General features: G+C 39.2%; 2 non-coding genes across 2 annotated transcripts; both read right to left on the bottom strand.

Annotated features, from left to right (window-relative positions):
- Positions 1-10,803: 10,803 nt before the first annotated feature.
- On the bottom strand, positions 10,804-10,877 carry TRNAN-AUU (transfer RNA asparagine (anticodon AUU)). Its single transcript has one exon. It is a non-coding gene; the product is annotated as a tRNA-Asn (tRNA).
- Positions 10,878-15,477: 4,600 nt separating this feature from the next.
- Positions 15,478-15,551, bottom strand: TRNAN-AUU (transfer RNA asparagine (anticodon AUU)). Its single transcript has one exon. It is a non-coding gene; the product is annotated as a tRNA-Asn (tRNA).
- Positions 15,552-19,905: the final 4,354 nt, after the last annotated feature.

Raw genomic sequence — 19,905 nt, 5'->3', positions numbered from 1 at the left:
CCCGAATACCGGACTTCTGCGGACTGGAATGACCGGATACAGCAGGACTGGAAACAGACTCTCAGCAAACAAATCTACAAAGAAATATAACTGCATCAATTGTATTCTGACTAAAATGATCTTATTTGGTTCTAGATTTAAGAGTTTTTTTGAAATACTTTAAGATTTAGAGATTATTTGGTATTAGGTTGGGTAATTTTACTGTCTATATTCATGGATTTCTACAGATCTGAATGGTCAATCTGGCATTAATATATGGTTAAAAGAGCTTCTTGGTTTTAAGGGTAATAAAAATTCCATGAGCATCATTCTCATAAGAGTAATAAAAATTAGGAGGTTTATGAAAGATTTATAAACATAATGATTGAGAGTATCGTTATTGTTTAATCGTGATTTAAAGTAACTTCTGGCTATGAGACATTGGTTTTTATATTATTGTTTTTTAATAGTTCATTTAAGTGTATTTTAAATAATTCGAGTCCACTCTCCTTTGTTTCTCTGCAAATGTGTTAATATATATATGTATAAGAAATTTTTTGACTGCCACTGCTTGAATAGGAGTCTGCAAGTCATTAATAGATTAAATTAAATGATGGCAGCTGAGCTCCTTCTGATTACAAGTGATTACCAACAGACAGGTGTATTGCCAATTAAGGAAGCAGAGGAGTATAAAGGAGACCAGGGGCTCTAGAGGCGGTACTTCTGAGGAAACAGCCCCAGGATTGAGGCTGAGAAACGCGTCAAGCAATCCGTCTGATTACATTGCCCGACATTCTGCATGGCATCCAGCTAACCATCACGAACAGAGACTGATTTCTGCAGCACGTCCCCGACAGCATCCGCCACTCAGCGCCTCACCCAGCATCTGTTCGGCATTTGGCTCACCGCACCAAACGGAGATTCAGCTTATGACAGCTAGCAGTATGCTCCAGGTGAAGCTTGATGGAAAGTGGTGAGAGAGCATTATAGTCTTTGAATTTTTATGCCGATCTGAATGAGACTGTGAGCATTTTATCTATTATTTCTCACAAGCCCTGCACATTCTGTTGCAGTGTCCCAGAGCGGGCAGCCGGCGCCCTACGGACATAACACAATTGTTGCCCATTGCATAAGTTGGGTTAAGTATAATAACAGACTCCAAAATAGCGTCACATGCTTAATCTGTTATTGTGCAATTATAAGCTTCATAAGAAAAGCTGATCAATTCTGGACGGCATTATTGAGAAATAAGAGCTAAATAGGGATTTCACAAATAATGGAGCGGATGACATCAATGTGAATAATCCCTATATACATCACGGATGAACTTTTAAACCCTCTACCAATATATGGTTTCAAGTGTTTCAATCAGCCCACGCGTGGAGCTTACTCTAAGGAATTCCTGTTAATCACAAGAGTTACTATACATTATATAAAGGGTAGATTGATACATTGTTCCAAAGGAGACCTTAGTGAGGAATACAAATTGTTACATGTTTTGATGTGTTGCTGCTAAAAGATTTTTTAAAGTCACAGGATGTTTAGGTTTTCTCATAATTTTTATATATGAATAAGGTCATTTTTAATAAAATATATTAATACTTTAGTGACAGCGCTTCTCTCTGTGGTTCTCAGCAAACAAAGGCAGCATGCAGGAAGCTATTACCGGCATCTGTGAGAAGCCCTGGGAGTGTATTTAACAAGGAGTCCTCCAATCAGCTGCTAAAGGCTGATTAGAATAAATGCCGTGCAGCTGCCTTGCTGCACGGCCAGAGAGCAGGTGAATATCTTAATTTCCTAAAGCCTAGCAACGGGGAACGCGGTCCACCAGTGGCGTCCCCGTTGCTAGGGTCCGTGCGGCTCAGCGCGCCCGGCGTCTAGCGTTGCTAGGGAGCCGGCGGCTGTACGTGCACGGCATCTCTAGTTGCTAGGCGCCGGGCCGCGCAGACCATCAAGCGGACCCCGGCGCCTAACAGTACCCCCCCCTTGAGGAGGGGTCAAGGAACCCCTAAAGCCAGGTTTCTGAGGAAATTCCCGAAAAAATGCCCTCTTGAGCCTCGGGGCATGAAGATCCTTATCCTGGACCCAAGACCTTTCCTCCGGACCATAGCCTTTCCAGTGAACCAGAAAATACAGCCGATCCCGGGACAATTTGGAATCGAGAGCCTTCTCTACCAAGAACTCCTGTTGTCCCTGTACATCCACTGGAGATCTACCCTGAGAGATCTTCCGAGGAAATCTACTGGAAGAAACGTATTGTTTCAACAGGGAACAATGAAACGTATTTCCAATCCTGAGAGATCTTGGTAAACGTAACCGAAAGGCAACTGGGTTGACTCTTTTAATAATAAGAAATGGCCCAATAAATTTGGGTCCCAGTCTAGCTGAGGATTGTCGAAGCCTGATGTTGCGAGTCGACAACCACACCCTATCTCCCACCTTAAAAGTGCAAGGACGTCGGAGCCTGTCAGAAAATTTCTTCTCTCGAAAGGCCGCTTTTCTGAGAGCAAGGTGCACCTTTTTCCAAATGGCTCTGAGATGGGAGGTTAAGGTAAGCGAGGAGACTGAGGAATGATGAAAAAAAGAATTAGCTCTGGGGTGAAAACCAAAAACTGAAAAGAATGGAGACTCTTTAGTGGAGGAATGACAAGAATTATTGTAAGCAAATTCAGCCAACGGAAGAAACTCGGACCAATCATTCTGGAGTTTGGCTGAATACAAGCGCAAATATTGTTTCAATGATTGGTTAACTCGTTCGGTTTGCCCGTTGGATTGTGGGTGGTAACCGGATGTTAACGACAATTTCATCTTCAATGAGGCACAAAAACATTTCCAGAATTGTGCGATGAATTGTGGACCCCGATCAGAAACAATATCAGTAGGCAACCCATGAAGCCTGAATACATGGCGGAGAAACAAAACTGCCAACCCTTGGGCAGAAGGCAATCGGGGAAGAGCAATAAAATGAGCCATTTTACTAAAACGGTCCACTACCACCCATATGACTCGGAATCCGGCTGAAAGGGGAAGGTCAACCACAAAATCCATGGAAATATGAGACCACGGCCTGAGAGGAACATTTAAGGGCATAAGTTGCCCGATGGGCAAGGAACGGGGAACCTTATGCTGTGCACAAACCTGACATGAATAAACAAATTCCTTGACGTCTTTAGAAAGACCAGGCCACCATACTGAGCGAGAGACTAACTCCAATGTCTTAGAGACTCCTGGATGCCCTGAAACTTTGTTATCATGGAATTCCGTTAAAACAGTAACTCTCAAAAACTCAGGGACGTAAAGACGACCAGCAGGGGTAATTCTAGGAGCTTGGTGTTGAAGCTGTTTTAACTGGGTAAATAAATCTTGTGTGAGGCCCGCCCAGATGACCGAAGATGGAAGTATGGGGGTAACAGGATTGTTATTGTGAACCGGAAGAAAGCTATGTGACAGGGCATCAGCCTTAGTATTCTTGGAACCAGGCCTGAAAGTGATTATAAATTTGAAACGCGTAAAAAATAATGCCCAACGTGCCTGCCGGGCATTAAGCCGCTTAGCCGATTCAATCTATTGCAGGTTCTTATGGTCAGTCAATACCGAAATAGTATGTTTTGCTCCCTCCAGCCAATGCCTCCACTCCTCGAAAGCCCATTTTACCGCCAGTAACTCCCGATTACCAACGTCATAGTTGGATTCAGCGGAGGAGAATTTCCTGGACATAAAGGCACAAGGATGTAACTCCAGAGACTCCGGATCCTTTTGAGAAAGGATAGCCCCAACTCCAACCTCCGAGGCATCAACCTCCACCACAAAGGGCAATTCCGGATTAGGAAGTCTGAGGACTGGAGCCGAGACAAAGGCTTGTTTCAAGGCCCGGAAGGACAACTCAGCTTCACGCGACCAGTTGGTAGGATCCGCTCCTTTCTTTGTCAGAGCTACAATGGGAGCAACCAGGTCAGAAAAAGAATGAATGAACCTCCTATAATAATTCGCAAACCCTAAAAAACGCTTAATTGCTTTTAAATTGGTGGGTTGCGCCCAACTAAGGATGGCCTGGAGTTTCTTTGGTTCCATGGAAAATCCCTGAGGGGAAATTATGTACCCTAAAAAAGATACTTCCGTGACATGAAACTCACACTTCTCCAGCTTGGCATATAAATGATTCTCACATAACTTTTGAAGAACCAGACGCACCTGGGTAACATGTTGTTCCATTGATTTAGAAAAAATCAGGATGTCGTCTAAGTAAACGACCACGAATTTCCCTAGGAAGTCACGGAGCACATCGTTAATGAGGTCTTGAAAAACTGCCGGAGCATTGGACAGGCCGAACGGCATCACCAGGTATTCGTAGTGACCCGACTGAGTACTGAAGGCCGTTTTCCACTCATCTCCAGATTTAATTCGGATGAGGTTGTACGCTCCTCTAAGGTCAATTTTAGAAAAAAATCACAGCAGAACGTAACTGATCAAAGAGTACAGAAATCAACGGCAAAGGATAGGTGTTTTTAACTGAGATCTTATTCAGGGCTCTAAAATCAATGCAAGGTCTAAGCGAGCCATCCTTTTTCTCCACAAAGAAGAAGCCTGCACTTAAAGGAGATTTTGATGGTCTAATAAATCCTTTCTCAAGGCTCTCCTTTACATAATCATTCATAGCCGCAGTTTCTGGCCCGGATAATGCATATAATCTTCCCTTTGGCAATGCGGCACCAGGAATTAACTCAATAGCACAATCATAAGGCCGATGGGGAGGCAGAATGTCCGCATTGCCTTTGGAGAAAACATCAGCAAACTCCTGGTATTCCACCGGAATGAGTTCTGGAATGATAGCTGCTACTCTGACTGGAAACGTGATACATTCCTTATCACAAAAAGTACCCCAATGTGAAATCTCCCCCGACCGCCAATCAATGGTGGGATTATGAAAGGCCAGCCAAGGGTGACCCAGAACAACTGGAACTGCTGGGCAATGTGTAAGAAAGAACTCGATTTTCTCGGAATGTAGAGCTCCTACTGTAAGTAGTACAGGAGGTGTACGGAGAGAAATAATCCCATTAGACAGCGGACTCCCATCTAAGCCATGCATGGTGACACACCTACCCAAAGGTAACTGAGGAATGCCTAAGGCCTTAGCCCAAGTTAAATCCATAAAGTTTCCTGCAGCTCCACTGTCAACAAAAGCCGACACCAAAGAACTGAGGCTGCCAAAGGAAACTTTAACTGGGACTAAAAGGGAGTTATTCGAGGAGATAAGCTGCAGACCTAGGTGAACCCCCTCACAATTCACCTGGTCAAAGCGTTTCCCGACTTGTTCGGACAATTACGAGCAAAATGTCCCTTACCCCCACAGTACAGACAAAGACCAGAATTTTGCCTTCTGGCTCTTTCTTCAGGAGACAGCCGGGAGAGACCCATCTGCATGGTCTCCTCTACGTCTTCAGGAATGGAATATACACACGGACTTGACCTTACAGGTGCTCCTTTTTCAGCCCTCCGCTCTCTGAGACGACGATCAATCTTAATAGAAAGCTCCATGAGTTTATCGAGAGTCTCAGGAGCGGGGTACTGAAGGAGACTGTCTTTTATAGACTCTGATAAGCCGAGGCGAAACTGACTGCGCAGGGCTGGGTCATTCCAGCCACAGTCGTTCGACCAACGGCGAAACTCCGTACAATAAACCTCTGCAGGATTTCTACCCTGTCTGAGAGCGCGCAACTGACTTTCAGCGGACGCCTCTCTATCAGGGTCATCATACAAGAGCCCTAAAGACTCAAAAAAAGCGTCAATTGACAACAATGCCGGATCCTCTGCTCTTAAACCAAATGCCCAGGTCTGAGGATCCCCCTGGAGCAAAGAAATAATAAACCCGACCCGCTGAGATTCAGTACCCGAGGAAGTCGGTCTTAAACGAAAATAAAGTTTACAGGATTCTTTAAAATTAAAAAAACTCTTTTCTATCACCAGAAAAACGGTCAGGCAAATGCATCTTTGGTTCAGGGACTACCCTTGGGGAAGCTCGCAAAAGATCTTCCTGCGACTTCACCCGAAGAGAAAGATCCTGAACCATCTGAGTAAGTTCTTGAATCTGGCTGACTAAGAGCTGACCAGGATTTGGCCCTAAACCTGTTGGATTCATGAGGCCGATAAACTCTCACAAAACTGAATGAGCAAAAATTAAACCCTGTTTAATTTTAAGTTTTGGTATGGCCGGTAATAATGTTATGATTCCAGCACTCTGGTCAGAGAAGATCTTATGGCAAGGACTGGAGCACTGGAACGGAATGCTGGGGAAGGGAGCAGGACAGGAAAATAGCCCCTGGCGCCCTAACTCTGTTGTCTCACCCGTGTTGTCAGAAATCCCCTGCGAGACTATGGTTTCTTGAGCCCTTGGCAGCCGCGTTTGAAGGGCGGATTATGTCTGCCCAACTTCGATGCCCCCCGGTCTTAATGAGAGACAAAGGGAAACCTGAGACAGGGTGATAACAAGAGGCCCTCTAACTAAACAACCAGGCCAGGGGCTAAGCAAACTCAAAACTATAATATGTGCGGAGAAACCGCCAGGAAAAAGGACAACCAAAATATCCACTTGTCCAATTCTCCTACCCGGCACCGCCAAGTACCAGAGAGGACTTGTGGAAGCGGAACCCTCCGCAAATGCTCCAAACACAAAATATAAAAGGTAAAGCGGCTGAGCCGCAACACACGGCAGAGCCGCAACTCACGAACACCACTGGATATAAAACGGTGATCAGTCAGGACTCCAGGGAACCAAACGACCTCTTGGGATGAGATGACAACTCCCGAATACCGGACTTCTGCGGACTGGAATGACCGGATACAGCAGGACTGGAAACAGACTCTCAGCAAACAAAGGCAGCATGCAGGAAGCTATTACCGGCGTCTGTGAGAAGCCCTGGGAGTGTATTTAACAAGGAGTCCTCCAATCAGCTGCTAAAGGCTGATTAGAATAAATGCCGTGCAGCTGCCTTGCTGCACGGCCAGAGAGCAGGTGAATATCTTAATTTCCTAAAGCCTAGCAATGGGGAACGCGATCCGCCAGTGGCGTCCCCGTTGCTAGGGTCCGTGCGGCTCAGCGCGCCCGGCGTCTAGCGTTGCTAGGGAGCCGGCGGCTGTACGTGCACGGCGTCTCTAGTTGCTAGGCGCCGGGCCGCGCAGACCATCATGCGGACCCTGGCGCCTAACAGTATGACTCCCAAAAACAACAACCGCGTCATTGGGACCAACTGCGATTTTGGCAAGTTTAGGAGCCAACCATGTTGTTGAAGAACTGTCAGGGAGAGTGCAATGTTTTGCACCAACTGGTCCCTGGATCTCGCCTTTATCAGGAGATCATCCAAGTACGGGATAATTGTGACTCCTTGCTTGCGAAGGAGAACCATAATTTCCGCCATCACCCTGGTGAAAATCCTCGGAGCCGTGGACAGACCAAACGGCAATGTCTGAAATTGGTAATGACAATCCTGAATTGCAAACCTTAGGTAGCTTGAGGCAGTGGCTAAATGGGAACATGTAAGTAGGCATCCTTTATGTCTACCAAAACCATGAAATCTCCGTCCTCCGGACTGGAGATCACTGCCCTGAGAAATTCCATCTTGAAATTGAATTTCTTTAGGAAGAAATTGAGGGATTTCAGATTTAAGATTGGTCTGACTGAGCCGTCCGGCTTCGGGACCACGAAGAGGCTTGAATAAAAACCTTCTCCCTGCTGACAAAGGCCAATTTGAACAATCGGTGAGGGGGAACGTCTTGAAACCCCAGTTTGTACCCTTGGGACACTATTTGTAAAACCCACGAGTCCAGGTCCGAATGAATCCAGAACTGACTGAAGAGTTTTAGACGTGCCCCCACTGGTGTGGGCTCCTGCAAGAAAGCCCCAGTGTCATGCAGTGGATTTGGCAGAAGCAGAGGACAATCTCTGGTCCTGCGATCTTGAAGAGGCTACAGACCTCTTCCTTTTCCTTCCTCTACCTGCAAAGAAAGGGGAATCTAAACTTCTTGCATATCTATTGGGCCAAAATGACTGCGGTAGATAATGATGCGTCTTCATCCGTTGACAGGGAACATAGGGCAAGAAGGTTGACTTACCATTGAAATGAGGATGCATCTTGCTGCCTTTCCAATGAAGCAAGTTTAATTTAGTAATAGGTGAAAAACCATCCTTACAAAGGTGTTAATCAGAGACTTGGCTTTGTGGACACTTTTCAGAGAACAAATTTGTTAGCATAAAAATAAAGCCAGAAAATGAAGAGCTGTTTAATCACGCAATTTGATTTTTTTGCCAGCATATTTCTTTTTCTCTGCAACCCACTGCTAAATTGTGATTCCTAGATGTTTTTATAAAATCACTGAATCAAATCTAACTCTGATTACATCAGAGAAGGCCAGGTACCCTACACCATAACAGGGGGTATGAAATTTGACTTGTCTACTTAAAGATCACCAAAATCTGATAACAAGGTCAAGTACGTCCCTGGGTGGGATTGAACCACCAACCTTTTGGTTAATAGCCGTACACACTAACTGATTGCGCCACAGAGACACTTTGCAAAAGTACATACTGACAAAGGCTAATAAGCATTCATCTAAAACGTTTCCTAGAAAAACTTTAAAAAGTCAATAATCTGGAGAGTTTTTGTAAGATGTTTCTTCCATCAACCAACGAAGAAACACATTGGTACTTTCCCATGATGAGTGAGTGCTTCAGGATCTCTTGCACTTACATGTGCAGCAGAGTACAGCAATGGAAGCATGCTAGGCCCATAACCCAGAGGTAGGCAGATTGAAACTATCTTCTGCTATATGCATTTTTTTTTGTTAATTAAAGTAATCCAAAACTGGGATTGATATTTTGGCTCTTTTATTTTTACTTAAAGTACAACAACTTTTACCATTTTAATTTGTTTTAATAGTATATTGACAGTATTGTTTTCTTTCAAAAATCCACTTAATTTTCTTTACCCTATTATTAAAATGGTAATTGACAAAAACAAACTACATTGTCACCAGAAGAGCAATACAAAATGTACAAGTGATATATTAAAATCATATTTCCAGCTTGCATTTCAATGATGCATTGGGGCAACGATTTTGTGAGAAACATCTTCACCCTTAAATAAAGATTTTCTTAATTCCTTACCTGTGTGCTAATTAGATATCACCTTGTTTTCATATTAAACAGACTTCCACATGAGAAAGCAGCAAGGATGCAGTGGCGTTAATGTTTCCTGGTGTCAACTTGTATTATTTCAGTAGACATTGAAATGAGGATGCATCTTGCTGCCTTTCCAATGAAGCAAGTTTAATTTAGTAATAGGTGAAAAACCATCCTTACAAAGGTGTTAATCAGAGACTTGGCTTTGTGGACACTTTTCAGAGAACAAATTTGTTAGCATAAAAATAAAGCCAGAAAATGAAGAGCTGTTTAATCACTCAATTGGATTTTTCTGCCAGCATATTTTTTTTCTCTGCAACCCACTGCTAAATTGTGCTTCCTAGCTGTTTTTATAAAATCACTGAATCAAATCTAACTCTGATTACATCAGAGAAGGCCAGGTACCCTACACCGTAACAGGGGGTTTGAAATTTTGACTTGTCTACTTAAAGATCACCAAAATCTGATAACAAGGGAAATTAGGTCCCTGGGTGGGATTGAACCACCAACCTTATGGTTAATAGCCGTACATACTAATTGATTGCGCCACAGAGACACTTTGCAAAAGTCCATACTGACAAAGGCTAATAAGCATTCATCTAAAGCGTTTCCTAGAAAAACTTTAAAAAGTCAATAATCTGGAGAGTTTTTGTAAGATGTTTCTTCCATCAACCAACGAAGAAACACATTGGTACTTTCCCATGATGAGTGAGTGCTTCAGGATCTCTTGCACTTACATGTGCAGCAGAGTACTGCAATGGAAGCATGCTGGGCCCATAACCCAGAGGTAGGCAGATTGAAACTATCCTCTGCTATATGCATTTTTTTTTGTTAATTAAAGTAATCCAAAACTGGGATTGATATTTTGTCTCTTTTATTTTTACTTAAAGTACAATAACTTTTACAATTTTAATTTGTTTTAATAGTATATTGACAGTATTGTTTTCTTTCAAAAATCCACTTCATTTTCTTTACCCTATTATTAAAATGGTAATTGACAAAAACAAACTACATTGTCACCAGAAGAGCAATACAAAATGTACAAGTGATATATTAAAATCATCTTTCCAGCTTGAATTTCAATGATGCATTGGGTCAACAAATTTGTGAGAAACATCTTCACCCTTAAATAAAGATTTTCTTAATTCCTTACCTGTGTGCTAATTAGATATCACCTTGTTTTCATATTAAACAGACTTCCACATGAGAAAGCAGCAAGGATGCAGTGGCGTTAATGTTTCCTGGTGTCAACTTGTATTATTTCAGTAGACATTGAAATGAGGATGCATCTTGCTGCCTTTCCAATGAAGCAAGTTTAATTTAGTAATAGGTGAAAAACCATCCTTACAAAGGTGTTAATCAGAGACTTGGCTTTGTGGACACTTTTCAGAGAACAAATTTGTTAGCATAAAAATAAAGCCAGAAAATGAAGAGCTGTTTAATCACTCGATTGGATTTTTCTGCCAGCATATTTTTTTTCTCTGCAACCCACTGCTAAATTGTGCTTCCTAGCTGTTTTTTTATAAAATCACTGAATCAAATCTAACTCTGATTACATCAGAGAAGGCCATGTACCCTACACCATAAGAGGGGGTTTGAAATTTTGACTTGTCTACTTAAATATCACCAAAATCTGATCACAAGTTTAATTAGGTCCCTGGGTGGGATTGAACCACCAACCTTTCGGTTAATAGCCGAACACACTAACCGATTGCGCCACAGAGACACTTTGCAAAACGTGCCTACTGACAAAGGCTAATAAGCATACATCTAGAACGTTTCCTAGAAAAACATTAAAAAATCAATAATCTGGAGAGTTTTTGTAAGATGTTTCTTCCATCAACTAACGAATAAACACATTGGTACTTTCCCATGATGAGTGAGTGCTTCAGGATCTCTTGCACTTACATGTGCAGCAGAGTACTGCAATGGAAGCATGCTGGACCCATAACCCAGAGGTAGGCAGATTGAAACTATCCTTTGCTATATGCATTTTTTTTTGTTAATTTAAGTAATCAAAACTGGGATTGATATTTTTGCTCTTTTATTTTTACTTAAAGTACAATAACTTTTACCATTTTAATTTGTTTTAATAGTATATTGACAGTATAGTTTTCTTTCAAAAATCCACTTAATTTTCTTTACCCTGTTATTAAAATGGTAATTGACAAAAAAAACTACATTGTCACCAGAAGAGCAATACAAAATGTACAAGTGATATATTAAAATCATCTTTCCAGCTTGAATTTCAATGATGCATTGGGGCAACAATTTTGTGAGAAACATCTTCACCCTTAAATAAAGATTTTCGTAATTCCTTACCTGTGTGCTAATTAGATATCACCTTGTTTTCACATTAAACAGACTTCCACATGAGAAAGCAGCAAGGATGCAGTGGCGTTAATGTTTCCTGGTGTCAACCTGTATTATTTCAGTAGACATTGAAATGAGGATGCATCTTGCTGCCTTTCCAATGAAGCAAGTTTAATTTAGTAATAGGTGAAAAACCATCCCTACAAAGGTGTTAATCAGAGACTTGGCTTTGTGGACACTTTTCAGAGAACAAATTTGTTAGCATAAAAATAAAGCAAGAAAATTAAGAGCTGTTAAATCAAGCAATTTGATTTTTTTGCAAGCATATTTCTTTTTCTCTGCAACCCACTGCTAAATTGTGCTTCCTAGATGTTTTTATAAAATCACTGAATCAAATCTAACTCTGATTACATCAGAGAAGGCCAGGTACCCTACACAATAAGAGGGGGTTTGAAATTTTGACTTGTCTACTTAAATATCACCAAAATCTGATAACAAGGTCAATTACGTCCCTGGGTGGGATTGAACCACCAACCTTTTGGTTAATAGCCATACACACTAACTGATTGCGCCACAGAGACACTTTGCGAAAGTGCATACTGACAAAGGCTAATAAGCATTCATCTAAAACGTTTCCTAGAAAAACTTTAAAAAGTCAATAATCTGGAGAGTTTTTGTAAGATGTTTCTTCCATCAACCAACGAAGAAACACATTGGTACTTTCCCATGATGAGTGAGTGCTTCAGGATCTCTTGCACTTACATGTGCAGCAAAGTACAGCAATGGAAGCATGCTGGGTTCATAACCCAGAGGTAGGCAGATTGAAACTATCCTCTGCTATATGCTTTTTTTTTGTTAATTAAAGTAATCCAAAACTGGGATTGATATTTTGGCTCTTTTATTTTTACTTAAAGTACAATAACTTTTACCATTTTAATTTGTTTTAATAGTATATTGACAGTATTGTTTTCTTTCAAAAATCCACTTCATTTTCTTTACCCTATTATTAAAATGGTAATTGACAAAAACAAACTACATTGTCACCAGAAGAGCAATACAAAATGTACAAGTGATATATTAAAATCATCTTTCCAGCTTGAATTTCAATGATGCATTGGGGCAACGATTTTGTGAGAAACATCTTCACCCTTAAATAAAGATTTTCTTAATTCCTTACCTGTGTGATAATTAGATATCACCTTGTTTTCGCATTAAACAGACTTCCACATGAGAAAGCAGCAAGGATGCAGTGGCGTTAATGTTTCCTGGTGTCAACTTGTATTATTTCAGTAGACATTGAAATGAGGATGCATCTTGCTGCCTTTCCAATGAAGCAAGTTTAATTTAGTAATAGGTGAAAAACTATCCTTACAAAGGTGTTAATCAGAGACTTGGCTTTGTGGACACTTTTCAGAGAACAAATTTGTTAGCATAAAAATAAAGCCAGAAAATGAAGAGCTGTTTAATCACTCAATTGGATTTTTCTGCCAGCATATTTTTTATCTCTGCAAACCACTGCTAAATTGTGCTTCCTCGCTGTTTTTATAAAATCAATGAATCAAATCTAACTCTGATTACATCAGAGAAGGCCAGGTACCCTACACCATAAGAGGGGGTTTGAAATTTTGACTTGTCTACTTAAAGATCACCAAAAGCTGATAACAAGATCAATTACATCCCAGGGTGGGATTGAACCACCAACCTTTTAGTTAATAGCCGTACACACTAACTGATTGCGCCACAGAGACACTTTGCGAAAGTGCATACTGACAAAGGCTAATAAGCATTCATCTAAAACGTTTCCTAGAAAAACTTTAAAAAGTCAATAATCTGGAGAGTTTTTGTAAGATGTTTCTTCCATCAACCAACGAAGAAACACATTGGTACTTTCCCATGATGAGTGAGTGCTTCAGGATCTCTTGCACTTACATGTGCAGCAAAGTACAGCAATGGAAGCATGCTGGGTTCATAACCCAGAGGTAGGCAGATTGAAACTATCCTCTGCTGTATGCTTTTTTTTTTTTATTAAAGTAATCCAAAACTGGGATTGATATTTTGGCTCTTTTATTTTTACTTAAAGTACAATAACTTTTACCATTTTAATTTGTTTTAATAGTATATTGACAGTATTGTTTTCTTTCAAAAATCCACTTAATTTTCTTTACCCTATTATTAAAATGGTAATTGACAAAAACAAACTACATTGTCACCAGAAGAGCAATACAAAATGTACAAGTGATATATTAAAATCATCTTTCCAGCTTGAATTTCAATGATGCATTGGGGCAACGATTTTGTGAGAAACATCTTCACCCTTAAATAAAGATTTTCTTAATTCCTTACCTGTGTGCTAATTAGATATCACCTTGTTTTCGCATTAAACAGACTTCCACATGAGAAAGCAGCAAGGATGCAGTGGCGTTAATGTTTCCTGGTGTCAACTTGTATTATTTCAGTAGACATTGAAATGAGGATGCATCTTGCTGCCTTTCCAATGAAGCAAGTTAAATTTAGTAATAGGTGAAAAACCATCCCTACAAAGGTGTTAATCAGAGACTTGGCTTTGTGGACACTTTTCAGAGAACAAATTTGTTAGCATAAAAATAAAGCCAGAAAATGAAGAGCTGTTTAATCACTCAATTGGATTTTTTTTGCCAGCATATTTTTTTTCTCTGCAACCCACTGCTAAATTGTGCTTCCTAGCTGTTTTTTATAAAATCACTGAATCAAATCTAACTCTGATTACATCAGAGAAGGCCAGGTACCCTACACAATAAGAGGGGGTTTGAAATTTTGACTTGTCTACTTAAATATCACCAAAATCTGATCACAAGGTCAATTACATTCCTGGGTGGGATTGAACCACCAACCTTTTGGTTAATAGCCTTACACACTAACCAATTGCACCACAGAGACACTTTGCAAAAAGTACATACTGACAAAGGCTAATAAGCATTCATCAAGAACGTTTCCTAGAAAAACTTTAAAAAGTCAATAATCTGGAGAGTTTTTGTAAGATGTTTCTTCCATCAACCAATGAAGAAACACATTGGTACTTTCCCATGATGAGTGAGTGCTTCAGGATCTCTTGCACTTACATGTGCAGCAGAGTACTGCAATGGAAGCATGCTGGACCCATAACCCAGAGATAGGTAGATTGAAACTATCCTCTGCTATATGCATTTTTTTTTGTTAATTAAAGTAATCCAAAACTGGGATTGATATTTTGTCTCTTTTATTTTTACTAAAAGTACAATAACTTTTACCATTTTAATTTGTTTTAATAGTATATTGACAGTATTGTTTTCTTTCAAAAATCCACTTCATTTTCTTTACCCTATTATTAAAATGGTAATTGACAAAAACAAACTACATTGTCACCAGAAGAGCAATACAAAATGTACAAGTGATATATTAAAATCATCTTTCCAGCTTGAATTTCAATGATGCATTGGGGCAACGATTTTGGGAGAAACATCTTCACCCTTAAATAAAGATTTTCTTAATTCCTTACCTGTGTGATAATTAGATATCACCTTGTTTTCACATTAAACAGACTTCCACATGAGAAAGCAGCAAGGATGCAGTGGCGTTAATGTTTCCTGGTGTCAACCTGTATTATTTCAGTAGACATTGAAATGAGGATGCATCTTGCTGCCTTTCCAATGAAGCAAGTTTAATTTAGTAATAGGTGAAAAACCATCCCTACAACGGTGTTAATCAGAGACTTGGCTTTGTGGACACTTTTCAGAGAACAAATTTGTTAGCATAAAAATAAAGCCAGAAAATGAAGAGCTGTTTAATCACTCAGTTGGATTTTTTTTGCCAGCATATTTTTTTTCTCTGCAACCCACTGCTAAATTGTGCTTCCTAGCTGTTTTTTATAAAATCACTGAATCAAATCTAACTCTGATTACATCAGAGAAGGCCATGTACCCTACACCATAAGAGGGGGTTTGAAATTTTGACTTGTCTACTTAAATATCACCAAAATCTGATCAGAAGTTTAATTAGGTCCCTGGGTGGGATTGAACCACCAACCTTTCGGTTAATAGCCGAACACACTAACCGATTGCGCCACAGAGACACTTTGCAAAAAGTGCCTACTGACAAAGGCTAATAAGCATACATCTAGAACGTTTCCTAGAAAAACATTAAAAAAGTCAATAATCTGGAGAGTTTTTGTAAGATGTTTCTTCCATCAACTAACGAATAAACACATTGGTACTTTCCCATGATGAGTGAGTGCTTCAGGATCTCTTGCACTTACATGTGCAGCAGAGTACTGCAATGGAAGCATGCTGGACCCATAACCCAGAGGTAGGCAGATTGAAACTATCCTTTGCTATATGCATTTTTTTTGTTAATTTAAGTAATCAAAACTGGGATTGATATTTTTGCTCTTTTATTTTTACTTAAAGTACAATAACTTTTACCATTTTAATTTGTTTTAATAGTATATTGACAGTATAGTTTTCTTTCAAAAATCCACTTAATTTTCTTTACCCTGTTATTAAAATGGTAATTGACAAAAAAAACTACATTGTCACCAGAAGAGCAATACAAAATGTACAAGTGATATATTAAAATCATCTTTCCAGCTTGAATTTCAATGATGCATTGGGGCAACAATTTTGTGAGAAACATCTTCACCCTTAAATAAAGATTTTCGTAATTCCTTACCTGTGTGCTAATTAGATATCACCTTGTTTTCACATTAAACAGACTTCCACATGAGAAAGCAGCAAGGATGCAGTGGCGTTAATGTTTCCTGGTGTCAACCTGTATTATTTCAGTAGACATTGAAATGAGGATGCATCTTGCTGCCTTTCCAATGAAGCAAGTTTAATTTAGTAATAGGTGAAAAACCATCCCTACAAAGGTGTTAATCAGAGACTTGGCTTTGTGGACACTTTTCAGAGAACAAATTTGTTAGCATAAAAATAAAGCAAGAAAATTAAGAGCTGTTAAATCAAGCAATTTGATTTTTTTGCAAGCATATTTCTTTTTCTCTGCAACCCACTGCTAAATTGTGCTTCCTAGATGTTTTTATAAAATCACTGAATCAAATCTAACTCTGATTACATCAGAGAAGGCCAGGTACCCTACACAATAAGAGGGGGTTTGAAATTTTGACTTGTCTACTTAAATATCACCAAAATCTGATAACAAGGTCAATTACGTCCCTGGGTGGGATTGAACCACCAACCTTTTGGTTAATAGCCATACACACTAACTGATTGCGCCACAGAGACACTTTGCAAAAGTACATACTGACAAAGGCTAATAAGCATTCATCTAAAACGTTTCCTAGAAACACTTAATAAAGTCAATAATCTGGAGAGTTTTTGTAAGATGTTTCTTCTATCAACCAACGAAGAAACACATTGGTACTTTCCCATGATGAGTGAGTGCTTCAGGATCTCTTGCACTTACATGTGCAGCAGAGTACAGCAATGGAAGCATGCTGGGCCCATAACCCAGAGGTAGGCAGATTGAAACTATCCTCTGCTATATGCATTTTTTTGTTTGTTAATTAAAGTATTCCAAAACTGGGATTGATATTTTGGCTCTTTTATTTTTACTTAAAGTACAATAACTTTTACCATTTTAATTTGTTTTAATAGTATATTGACAGTTTTGTTTTCTTTCAAAAATCCACTTCATTTTCTTTACCCTATTATTAAAATGGTAATTGACAAAAACAAACTACATTGTCACCAGAAGAGCAATACAAAATGTACAAGTGATATATTAAAATCATCTTTCCAGCTTGAATTTCAATGATGCATTGGGGCAACGATTTTGTGAGAAACATCTTCACCCTTAAATAAAGATTTTCTTAATTCCTTACCTGTGTGCTAATTAGATATCACCTTGTTTTCACATTAAACAGACTTCCACATGAGAAAGCAGCAAGGATGCAGTGGCGTTAATGTTTCCTGGTGTCAACTTGTATTATTTCAGTAGACATTGAAATGAGGATGCATCTTGCTGCCTTTCCAATGAAGCAAGTTTAATTTAGTAATAGGTGAAAAACCATCCCTACAAAGGTGTTAATCAGAGACTTTGCTTTGTGGACACTTTTCAGAGAACAAATTTGTTAGCATAAAAATAAAGCCAGAAAATGAAGAGCTGTTTAATCACTCAATTGGATTTTTCTGCCAGCATATTTCTTTTTCTCTACAACCCACTGCTAAATTGTGCTTCCTAGATGTTTTTATAAATCACTGAATCAAATCTAACTCTGATTACATCAGAGAAGGCCAGGTACCCTACACCATAACAGGGGGTTTGAAATTTTGACTTGTCTACTTAAAGATCACCAAAATCTGATAACAAGGTCAATTACGTACCTGGGTGGGATTGAACCACCAACCTTTTGGTTAATAGCCGTACACACTAACTGATTGCGCCACAGAGACACATTGCAGAAGTATATACTGACAAGGGCTAATAAGCATTCATCTAAAACGTTTCCTAGAAAAACTTTAAAAAGTTAATAATCTGGAGAGTTTTTGTAAGATGTTTCTTCCATCAACCAACGAAGAAACACATTGGTACTTTCCCATGATGAGTGAGTGCTTCAGGATCTCTTGCACTTACATGTGCAGCAGAGTACAGCAATGGAAGCATGCTGGGCCCATAACCCAGAGGTAGGCAGATTGAAACTATCCTCTGCTATATGCTTTTTTTTTGTTAATTAAAGTAATCCAAAACTGGGATTGATATTTTGGCTCTTTTATTTTTACTTAAAGTACAATAACTTTTACCATTTTAATTTGTTTTAATAGTATATTGACAGTATTGTTTTCTTTCAAAAATCCACTTCATTTTCTTTACCCTATTATTAAAATGGTAATTGACAAAAACAAACTACATTGTCACCAGAAGAGCAATACAAAATGTACAAGTGATATATTAAAATCATCTTTCCAGCTTGAATTTCAATGATGCATTGGGGCAACGATTTTGTGAGAAACATCTTCACCCTTAAATAAAGATTTTCTTAATTCCTTACCTGTGTGATAATTAGATATCACCTTGTTTTCGCATTAAACAGACTTCCACATGAGAAAGCAGCAAGGATGCAGTGGCGTTAATGTTTCCTGGTGTCAACTTGTATTATTTCAGTAGACATTGAAATGAGGATGCATCTTGCTGCCTTTCCAATGAAGCAAGTTTAATTTAGTAATAGGTGAAAAACCATCCTTACAAAGGTGTTAATCAGAGACTTGGCTTTGTGGACACTTTTCAGAGAACAAATTTGTTAGCATAAAAATAAAGCCAGAAAATGAAGAGCTGTTTAATCACTCAATTGGATTTTTCTGCCAGCATATTTTTTTTCTCTGCAAACCACTGCTAAATTGTGCTTCCTCGCTGTTTTTATAAAATCAATGAATCAAATCTAACTCTGATTACATCAGAGAAGGCCAGGTACCCTACACCATAAGAGGGGGTTTGAAATTTTGACTTGTCTACTTAAAGATCACCAAAAGCTGATAACAAGATCAATTACATCCCTGGGTGGGATTGAACCACCAACCTTTTAGTTAATAGCCGTACACACTAACTGATTGCGCCACAGAGACACTTCGCGAAAGTGCATACTGACAAAGGCTAATAAGCATTCATCTAAAACGTTTCCTAGAAAAACTTTAAAAAGTCAATAATCTGGAGAGTTTTTGTAAGATGTTTCTTCCATCAACCAACGAAGAAACACATTGGTACTTTCCCATGATGAGTGAGTGCTTCAGGATCTCTTGCACTTACATGTGCAGCAAAGTACAGCAATGGAAGCATGCTGGGTTCATAACCCAGAGGTAGGCAGATTGAAACTATCCTCTGCTGTATGCTTTTTTTTTTTAATTAAAGTAATCCAAAACTGGGATTGATATTTTGGCTCTTTTATTTTTACTTAAAGTACAATAACTTTTACCATTTTAATTTGTTTTAATAGTATATTGACAGTATTGTTTTCTTTCAAAAATCCACTTAATTTTCTTTACCCTATTATTAAAATGGTAATTGACAAAAACAAACTACATTGTCACCAGAAGAGCAATACAAAATGTACAAGTGATATATTAAAATCATCTTTCCAGCTTGAATTTCAATGATGCATTGGGGCAACGATTTTGTGAGAAACATCTTCACCCTTAAATAAAGATTTTCTTAATTCCTTACCTGTGTGCTAATTAGATATCACCTTGTTTTCGCATTAAACAGACTTCCACATGAGAAAGCAGCAAGGATGCAGTGGCGTTAATGTTTCCTGGTGTCAACTTGTATTATTTCAGTAGACATTGAAATGAGGATGCATCTTGCTGCCTTTCCAATGAAGCAAGTTTAATTTAGTAATAGGTGAAAAACCATCCCTACAAAGGTGTTAATCAGAGACTTGGCTTTGTGGACACTTTTCAGAGAACAAATTTGTTAGC

The sequence above is a fragment of the Pseudophryne corroboree genome, unplaced genomic scaffold (assembly GCF_028390025.1).
Source record: "Pseudophryne corroboree isolate aPseCor3 unplaced genomic scaffold, aPseCor3.hap2 scaffold_957, whole genome shotgun sequence".
Classification (NCBI taxonomy): Eukaryota; Metazoa; Chordata; class Amphibia; order Anura; family Myobatrachidae; genus Pseudophryne; species Pseudophryne corroboree.
This window is presented reverse-complemented; position numbering and strand designations above follow the sequence as displayed.